Consider the following 9,585-nt stretch of genomic DNA (forward strand, 5'->3'; position numbering starts at 1 on the left):
GAAATTACAAGCTATCTATAATCCTACCACCAGCAATGACAACAATTTGCATTTTGATGTATATTTTTCATCTTTCCCCCTCCCCATGCATTTAATGTATTCTCGTGCATGCCAACATATATATTTCAACAAAGTTGATTTATAACCTGCTTTTTTATTTAATAATATCTCATGTGATTATTCTTTTCTGCAATGTGGTTTTTAAATAGGTATGACATGCTACAGACTTCATTGTTTCCTATTATTAGATATTTATATGGTACCTAATGTTTTACCCATTATAAATAAATAATATTTTATAAGCATGGTTTACCTAGCCCTTGCATTTAAAACACACGACTAAACCTGAAGTATTAAGTTCTGAACATATTCCCTTTTTAGAATTTCCTAGAAGTATGATTTCTTGGTGGATGTTGTATGCTACCTAGATCCTCCCTTCAGGACTAAGGGACTCAATTTCCTCACTTCCTGGGGTGTTGATTGCTGATGGCTCACAACTGATTCACTTCCCAGGACCACCTTGGTTATGGCCTCTCCCAGGGCCAGCTCACTTCTGGTGACTGTTGATGTGGAGGTCCAAAGACTGAGCCTGCTTGCCTCAATCCAGGTTAGCTCTGAAGGGCCATCCTGCTCCAGCTCCATGGAACCATGTGAGGGGCTGGGTTCCAATGCATCAGAGCCCAGCTGCTTCTTCTCCCCAGCCCTGCCTCCCTCATCCCCTCACGGGTGTTGATCCCCAGGACATTCCCTAATAAACTCGCACACAAATCTCCTCTCAGCACCCGTTTCTCTGGAAACCTAAAACAAAATGGTACATTCATGTTTATGTAATTTTAGATAGTTTTACAATAATAGGAATGTATGCTTGTTAATATTTCAGATTGGCAGACCCATCTGAAGAATTGAAAGAAGGCTAGAGTGATTGTAGTAGAAGTGTGAGATAAAGGTGGAGAGTTTTGCAAGGACAAGACCATAAAGGACTTTTCAACTTTAGGTATGAGGGACATGGCAGGAAGCAGATGACAGATTCAATTGGGTAATTTCAGGACAGTGGAATGAAGAGCCCATTTACAAAGCTGTGGGCAGAGTTTAGTAAAGGCTAAGAGGGATAAACATTACCTTGGGGCTGGGACCAGCAGGGAGCCCTTAACTATTATAGCAAACTTGGAGGAGCAGTTATTGGAATTCAGTTTGGCCCGGTGTGGAGAGGGCTGCCTGATAGGCAATGTGGCTTCAGTAGAGGGACACAGTCAACCTGAGGTGCTAGGCAGAGAGGAAAAAGGAGAAAAGGACTCAACTTTACTCTCCTCCCACCTTCCAGCTCTCCTGCTGTAGCTCCCACTTGCCAAACCCTCCTGGCAGCCAAAGATCATGGGAAACCCGGAGGCTGTCCACACAGGTGAGCCTCCAGGAACACAGCAGACGAGGTGAAGAGTGAACCTGAAGGGACAAAGTGAAGTTCTCCAGCACAGCCATGGACAAGGTTTGGGTTTTATCCTAAGTGCATGGTGTTATGGGCCGAGTAGTGCACCTCATCCCTGTCCCCTCCCTCCTCCTCCCCTATTCATATGTTGAAGTCCTAGCTTTTGGTTCCTCAGAGGTGATTGTTTTGGAGACAGGCCTTTAAGGAGTTAATTAAGGTAAAATAACGATCTATGGGTAGTCCCTAAATCAATATGACTGGTGTCCTCATTCGAAGGGATTTTTAAAAAAAATATATATTTTATTGATTTTTTACAGAGAGGAAGGGAGAGAGATAGAGAGCCAGAAACGTCGATGAGAGAGAAACATCAACCAGCTGCCTCCTGCACATCCCCCAGCGGGGATGTGCCCGCAACCAAGGCACATGCCCCCCTACAGGAATTGAACCTGGGACCTTTCAGTCCACAGGCCAATGCTCTATCCACTGAGCCAACAAAGGGATTAGGACTCAGACATTCATAGAGAAAAGACCAGGTGAGGACATTGACAAGCCAAGGGGAGAGATCTCAGAAACAATCAACCCTGATAATAACTTGATTTTGGACTTTTAGCCTCCAGAACTGTGAGAAAATTAATGCCTATTGTTTAGGCCTCTCAGCCTGTGGTGTTTTGTCATGGCAGCCTTAGCACTAACACTTTACTTTGTCCCTTCAAGTTCACTCTTCACCTGGCTTCACCCGTTGGCTGTGTTCCTGGAGGCTGACCTGAGTGGACAACCTCCAGGTTTCCCATGATCTTTGGCTGCCAGGAGGGTTTGGCAAGTGGGAGGTACCAGCAGAAGAGCTGGAAAGTGGGAGGAGAGTAAAGTTGAGTCCTTTTCTCCTTCCTCTCTGCCTAACACCTCAGCCCCAGTCATGAAGAGTTGAGGGTGGGTGACATGATCAGATCTCTGTTTTGGAAAGATGGCCTGCCTATCGCTTAGAATTGATTAGAAGGTGGCCAGAGCAGAGATTATTTTATAATCTGGATGAGAAATAAATAGACTCCACTTCTAACAGTGGAGGAGAAAAGTGAATGGATTTAAGAGATATTTGGGAAATAAAATCAACATATTCTTGGTAATGGATTGGATATCTTGGGGGAAGGATAAGGAGTCTAAAAAAATATTTTTTGATCAAATATTGATTGAACACCTACACTATGCCAGACATTGAAGGGTGCAGGTTGTCTTCTAGTTTTCAGGGTGTACAAGTGAATGGATGGTGATCTCTGCAATGGGAGACCCTTGAAGACCAGGTTTTCTTTTTGAAAATATATTTTTTATTGATTTCAGGGAGGAAGGAGAGGAAGAGAGAGATAGAAATATCAATGATGAGAGAGAATCATTGATCGGCTGCCTCTTCTATGCCCCCTACTGGGTATTGAGCCTGCAACCCAGGCATGTACCCTGACCAGGAATCGAATGGTGATCTGGTTCATAGGTTGATGCTCAACCACTGAGCCATACCAGCTGAACAGCATTGTTTTTATACAGGTATTTTGTACACACATTCAATTCCCTAAGAGTGAAATTACTAGGTCAAAGTGTATGTGTATGGAAAATTTTAGTAAGTATTGCAAAATTGACATCCAAAGAAGTTGTATCAATGTATACTTCCCTTAACAGCCTATAAGAATACACACATTGGACATTATCAATTAAAAAATTTTTTAGTGTGCACATTCTTTATACTTTTGATAATATATTGCCCCACTACCTACCAGAAAGGGTATATCAATTTCCATCTCCAGCATTCAGTAATTTTAGCTTGGATATTTGTGAAGCAGAATTATCAGTCACTCATCTATAGCCATTAATATTTTTATCTATAGAAATATATATACATATATGACATTCTCTCTACATATACATATATAAAACATATAACATGCAATCCTATATATTCTTTCTATATAAAGTGAATTCTATATTCTCTATATATTCTATTAGTATGCCTATATCTCTACCTATGTATCTATAATCTACATCTATCTATCTATCTATTATTTATCTATCCAACATGTAGAATAATTAATGGAATTGTGATCAATAGAATGGCTAACATTAAGTTACTTAACTTACAGTACAAGTCTAAAAATTATTTCAAATGTTTTCCTAAGTGACCAGGTATTCCTAGACATGAATTGTTCTGTAGTTTTTCTATAGAACATAGAGTTTGGGGTTTTAGAATATTTGATCTTCACCCATTTTCTCTGTCATTTTACTTTTTGGCGTTCAAACTATACCATTAGAATAAAGCATCACCTTCTCTTTTTGTTTTCTCTGAGGGGGCAAATGTGGTGGTTTAAAAATTAGATTTACTTTTGGCATGGTGGGGAGAAAGTTAACACAGAAAAGTCCATGGGCAATTATAATCACCTGTTTTTCCATAATCAGAATAAATGTTAGCATTTTGTCATATTTGCTTCAAACAAATATTTTATTTTTATTGATTTCAGGGAGGGAGAGTTGGAAATACCAATGATGAGAGAGAATCATTGATTGGCTGCCTCCTGCATGCCTCACACTGGGGATCGAGCCCGCAACCCAGGCACGTGCCCTGACTAGGAATCGAATGGGGACCTCCTGGTTCATAGGTTGATGCTCAACCACAGAGCCTTGCTGGCAGGCTCAAACAAATATTTTAAATTAAAGATTTTTAAAAACGTTTTGACCTTTAAAAAAATCCACATACCATTGAGGACCCTGGGGTCCTCTCTCTGATCCCATTCTCTTCCCATCCTCCTTGAAGCAATTATTATAAGGAATTTGGTATGTATTCAATCCATGCTCAGTTAGTATATACAGCAATTTATTTAACTTCTATGAGCATTCTTTGACACAATCACATCACAATTTATGTATCTAATTTCCTGCTGATGAATTTTCTAATTATCCTACTATAAACAATGTTACAATAACATCCTTGTATATAGCCCAATGTGCATTTACTTTCTAGTATTTATACCTAGACATGAATTTTCTGAGTCATGGAGTATGCTCATTTTCAGCTATATTAGATAGCAAAAATGATTATTTTTTGTCAATTGATTTACCACATTTGTACATAACCTTAAACAACATGTAATGTTGCTTGTTTGTATGTTTTAGTTTCTAGGACTTTGGAGTAAATTATCCCAAAATATACCCAAGATACAAAGGCACAGAGATGTGTAGGGTCTCGGCCTGAAGAGTCCAAGGCTGGATGTGGAATCATTTAAAGGCTAGTTTACTCCCAAGTCTGGTGGTTGATGTTGGCTCTCAGCTGAGGCCTTAGCTGGGCTGTTGGCCAGAACATCTCCATGAAACCTCTCTATGTGGCCTGGGCTAATTCATGACGTTATGGCTGGGTTCCAGGGGTGAATGGGGAGAGAGAACAAACCAGGTAGAAGCTGTATCATCTTTTAAGAACTATCCTTGGAAGTAATACAGTTACTTGACTGTGTTCTATTCATTAGAAGCAAGCCAAAAGGCTGGCCCGTAGTCAAGGGGCGGGAATGGAGGCTCTGCCTCTCCATGGAGCAGCGTCAATATCACACTGTAAAAGAAGCATGTGGGATGAGATATATATTGGTGCGGCCATTCTGGAAATAAAATCTACCACATTGTGACTTGGTTCTTTCTTTTTTGTAGTAAAAATTTTTCTGATTATAAAAGTAATACTATTAATTGCAAAAAAATTTCAGAAAAATATAAGAAGAAAATAAAGCATACCAATTATTCTATCACCCAGAAACAGTTAACATATTTTATGCATAGACACTTTAAAAAAATTATTGATTTTTTTACAGAGAGGAAGGGAGAGGGATAGAGAGTTAGAAACATCTATGAGAGAGAAATACTGATCAGCTGCCTCCTGCACACCCCCTACTAGAGATGTGCCAGCAACATGCCCTTGACCGGAATCAAACCTGGGACCTTTCAGTCCACAGGCCAACGCTCTATCCACTGAGCCAAACCGGTTTCGGCTAGACATTTTTTTTTTGAAAACAAAAATCAGAGCATAATATATATATATATATATATATATATATATATATATATATATATATATATTGTTTCTTCATTTAGAAAAATATCATTGACCTTTTCAATGTTAATCAACAGAGCTTTACGCTATCATTTAAAAAGTAATGGTCTCTTTTATTGTGTAAACATATTGTCTTGATTTGTCCAATATCTTCTTAATGCACACTTAACTCATTTCTAAATTTTTATTGTTTTGACTATATGACTTTAAAATTTATATAAATGGTGTGATACTACGTGAAATACTCTGAAATTTGCTTTTATCCACTGAAATTATGTTTTAAAGAGCTAAGTTAATATGAAGTAACTATTTATTATTAGTTAGTATGAAGTAACTATTGAAGTAATTATGAGAATTTTATTCTATAATTACACCACAATGTGTGCATCTAATTTTCTGCTGGTGGGCTTTCAGGGTTTTCCCAATTATGCTACTACAAATAGCGTCCCAATGAACATTCTAGTACATGTCTCGTTGTATATATATTCTTCAGGGTTTATACTTAGTAATGGAGTTGCTGGGACAAGGGGTTATGCTTATTTTCAGCTATACTAGATATCAAGAACTGGTTATTTTAGAGGGCTGATTTATTAGCATTTCCTCCAGATTGCTGTTAGATGGACTTCCAAGGTTTCTTAGTAAGGTCTGGCATTTATTAGAATTACTATGCTTCCTCAATTCTGAATACATGCTCCTATACAGTGGAATGACCAAAATGAATAATTTATAATGACCTACAGGAATGAGAATAGACAGACTTTTTTTTTTTTTAAGTATTTTTTTATTGACTTTGAAGAGAGAGAGAGAGAGAGAGAGAGAGAGAGAGAGAGAAACATCGATTGGTTGCCTCTCATAAATCCCAACCCAGATCCCGACCACGGATCGAACCCACAATCCGAGTATGTACCGACCTGAGACCTTTGGGTGCATGGGACAGAGCTCAACCAACTGTGCCACAACAGCCAGGGCTAGACAGACCTTTGATAGTAGTATTTTCTTGATATAGTACTTTGGTGTCATATTTGAAAATAATTTTAAAATCTCAGATACAGAAATGACTTATGCACCTTTAATTTATTCAGGAAATCTCTCACCAAATATCAGAGTTAAGCAACAACATTTTCATGCATCTTTGGCCTGAAATCACCAAAAGTACTGTAAATTATCCTAAGAAACACGTGATGTGAAGACCGAAGAAGAGTGACTGTGTACTGGAATGGAAGCATAACCGGTCAGAGAGCAGAAAGGCACAACTGGTTTCAGTGGGAAGAATTTCCCTGTTCTTTGGTGTTGCTTTTGAACAACTCTGCTTGGTTTGTTTGCAAATAGGGATCTTTATCAACGTCAGCTAGCTCCTGGGATCAGATTACATAAAGTCATATCCTGTGTTCACAATGGCGCTTTTGTGTCTATAAACCTCAGCACATATTTAAATGGACATTAAGGAAAGATATTTACCTTCTTTCAGATGGGTTAGTGTTTTGACAGTCTGACAAGAAGTTGGACTTACTGCTTTTCTATCCTGATTCTGTTCTATATGTCACCACATATAGTTTGTAAATGAAGTATTGGTCATGCGGTCTAGTGCCAATTAAGATTTTGTTTTCTATATGTTGTAGCTTCTTTCTTAAACCCAGTGTAAGTCAACCCAAAGTCACACTCCATATTTCTGCTTCAGTTCTTACATTAAAAGAAAAGGAACAAGATTTCTTTTAGATTGCAGTTTCTATTTTGAGTAGAAATATTTTCACTGTTTTGTTCCAGCCCTGAGAAAGAAACCAGATCGCCTCTAGTTAAGGGTTCTTGACTAGCCAAGTGAATCCTCTCAGATTTTGGGTCCCTGGCATGCATGATTGGGCCACTAGGTTCTTTATGGGCAGCTAGCTTCTGGGAATGAAATGGAGCTGCTGAGAAAATGTGAAACGAAATTCCAATATGGAAAATTATCCCACAAAGAAGAGACTTGTAACTGAAGGTATAATGTCACCACACGATTTCCCACAATTGCATTTGTGATTGATCCTGTATAAGGATCCTTTTTGATGCTTTTAAGGGGTCTGCTTTTTTTTTTTTTTTTTTTTCTTTGCTGCAAAAAGCTTTATTGTTTCATTTGGTCCAGTGCATGGGAGAGAGCTTCAGATGGTGAAATGAATGGCGAGTGGTTTCGGGGAGAGGCTCAGGTAAAAGCCAGACACCAGGGGGATGCAGAGGGACCCTCAAAGGCCTCTGGGCTCCAGAGGCTCCTGGTCGTGCTTGAGGGTGAGCCTTTTGAGTAGATGGCTCAGCCCAGCCTGGGAGCTGGCAGCCTGCGGATGTTAGTCAGGTGTCACCTATCTTCTTGCTGAGTTTCACCTCCTCACTCAGGAAGTGGTTCTCCAGGAAGCCACAGAGCTGAGGGCCTGTGCGGGTAGAACCCAGGGCCTGCAGCTCCACAAGGGCCTGGCTCAGGGTCCTCTCCAAGGCATTGGTGGCTTCCCGGACGTCCTGAGTTTGCCCACTCACCTTGGGAGAGAATGTGGCCACCGCACTGGTTTTGCAACTTTAAGAGCCGCTCAGTACCTCCTGCTTCTCCATCAACTCGGAGGCAGTGGCCCCGCCCTCAAAGCCACGTGGTCTCCATGGAAATAGAAGCCCAGAGAGAGGTAGGTGCTGGAGGCCTGCAGGTGCAGGCAGGCCAGGGGGTTGACCGCGGCCTCCACCTCGGTGGAATAATGCTGATGAATTTGGGAGCTCATGGTTGTTCGGCAATAAGGAGTTAAAGTAGAAAAAACACTGGTGTGTTGGCTGGTCTGGGAGGTGGTTCTGAAGGTGGTGACTGGATAAGATGCAGGAAAGTGATCAGAGGCTGGAAGAAGGGGCTTCCCTGGGTCTGTTCTGCCCAAAAACTGTTGAAGCAAAAGACAGGTCCGGGACCACTGAGGGTACTGCCAGGGCTCTGCTCTTTATTTACAAACAAACAAACAAACAAACATACTTCCTTCTTTAAAAAATGATTACAAATAAAAATGACTGATAATCACAAATTATAAAAGCAACTATGGAGAATAACTTTGCTGCATATTCTCAAAATTTGTTTTTTAGAGTCATTTAAAAAATTTATAGTTATTGTTGAGATTATTACATGTACCCCCTCTTCCCCTTTGGCCTCCCTATACCCCGCTTCCACCCTACCCCAGGCCTTCACCCAACTATTGTCTGTGTCCATGGGGTATGCATGTCTATAATAATATAAGCATAATATGCTAATTAGACCGGACATCCTTCCAGACGACTTTCCGGATGAAGCCAGGGCTGCGAGGACTGAGGCGGCCACCCCAGCGTCAGGGGCCAATGAATTTTGTGCATCAAGCCTCTATTATGCACATAAATTCTTTGGATAACTTCTTCCCACAACCTCCCCCTTATCTCTAAGATCTGTCAGTCTGTTCCATGCTTCCATGTCTCTGGACCTATTTTATTTGTCAGTTTATTTTATTTATCAGATTCCACATATAAGTGAGACATGTGATACTTGTCATTCTCTTACTGAATTAATTCCCTTAGCATAATAACCTCCAGATCCATCCATGCTGTCTCAAAGGTTAAGATATTCCCTTTTTTACAGCTGCATCATATTCCATTGTGAAAATGTACCACAGCTTAAAAAAATATATTTTTATTGATTTCAGAGAGGAAGGGAGAGGGAGAGAGAGATAGAATCATCAACGATGAGAGGGAATCATTGATGGACTACCTCCTGCATGCCCCCTCCTGGGGATTGAGCTTGAAACTTGGGTATGTGCCCTTAACTGAAATCAAACCTGCGACCCTTCAGTCCACAGACCAACGCTCTACCCACTGAGCCAAACCAGCTAGGGCATACCACAGCTTTTTTATCCACTCATTAATGATAGACACTTGGGCTATTTCCAGATCTTAGCTATTGTAAATAATGCTGCTGTGAACATAGAGGTGCATATATTCTTTGTGATTGGTATTTTGGGATTCTTAGGATATTCCCAGGAGTGGGATAACTGGGCCCTAAAGCAGTTCCATTTTTAATTTTTGAGAGAACTCCATACTGTTTTCCATAATGGCTTCACCAGTCTGCATT

The sequence above is a fragment of the Pipistrellus kuhlii genome, unplaced genomic scaffold (assembly GCF_014108245.1).
Source record: "Pipistrellus kuhlii isolate mPipKuh1 unplaced genomic scaffold, mPipKuh1.p scaffold_m20_p_5, whole genome shotgun sequence".
Taxonomy (NCBI): domain Eukaryota; kingdom Metazoa; phylum Chordata; class Mammalia; order Chiroptera; family Vespertilionidae; genus Pipistrellus; species Pipistrellus kuhlii.